Genomic DNA, 1,180 nt, shown 5'->3' on the forward strand with positions numbered 1-1,180 from the left:
TGTTTTAAATTACTTTAAGAGTAGTTACTGCAATAAGTCATAATAACTATTTCTATCATATTCCATTCGTCGTACCAAAGAAAGTAATAACTATTTTATTCTATTCCTACCTCATTCTATTCCCACATAACAACTATTCTATTCCATTTCTGCCTATTTCACCAACCAAATGTAACCTTATAGCTTTTGTAAAAAATTTATTAAAAAAGCTCATTTGATGAAAATCAGTGCAAGTACGGTGATGGCTTCACTCGTATATGTTTCGGTTTTTTGACCATATCTCTCTTCACAAAACTCCAAATGAGGTGATTCTTAGACCGCTAGAATTATAAGAAGAAGGACTACAGCATTTATGTTTAGTAATTCACTCAGTTCTGATTGTATCATGGTCAACATATTTGTCACAATCAGAGTATTGCAGCAGTACACATTGACTGAACATGGTGTGGTATTTAGAGCATATCTTTCAATTCAGGAGTCTAATTGATGTGATTCTTAATCCATTGAAACGTTAAGAGACTTTTATAAATAACTTTTATGTTTACCATGCTGCCCAGTTCGGAACATGTCAGGGTGAAAGTCACGTTTGAAGTTGATGCACTGCCACAGCGCTGGGAAAACAAGGCTGCAGCGCTGATGAAAGGAAGCACACATAAATTTCCAGTGAACTCAGCGCTACAGCGCTGGAGAAGTAGTGCCACAGTGCTGTACACCTTTTCAAAAATAAAAAAAGTTGACGGGATTTTGGAAATTAGGTTATTTGGAGCCTGAATAAGAGACTTTTTTTCTGGAATTTTGGAAATTAGGTTATTTGGAGCTTGATTAAGGAACTTTTTTCAAGAATTCTAAAGGGGAGGCAGTAAGCAACTATTCTAGAGATTTGAAGTAAAAAATAAACCAAGAAAACAAGAGAATTAGAGGGAGAATCAAGATCACAAAGCTCTAACTATTAGTTCCTCTCTTACTTTTGTGTTTTTCTTATTTTCTTTGACTTGGATTCATGGATAAATTTCTTTGGATATTATCCTTATTAGATATTATGAGCTAATTTATTTTTTTAAGATTGCAATTGAACTCGCATGTAATTTAAATTTTTAATCTCTTTGTTGTTTATTTTCAATGAGATTTGAATTGTTTATTCCAATTTGTTCATAATCTAACTATTATGGATTGCGAGTTT

Source organism: Theobroma umbraticum, unplaced genomic scaffold (assembly GCF_002168275.2).
Source record: "Theobroma umbraticum cultivar Fairchild unplaced genomic scaffold, ASM216827v3 scaffold_106.0, whole genome shotgun sequence".
Taxonomy (NCBI): Eukaryota; Viridiplantae; Streptophyta; class Magnoliopsida; order Malvales; family Malvaceae; genus Theobroma; species Theobroma umbraticum.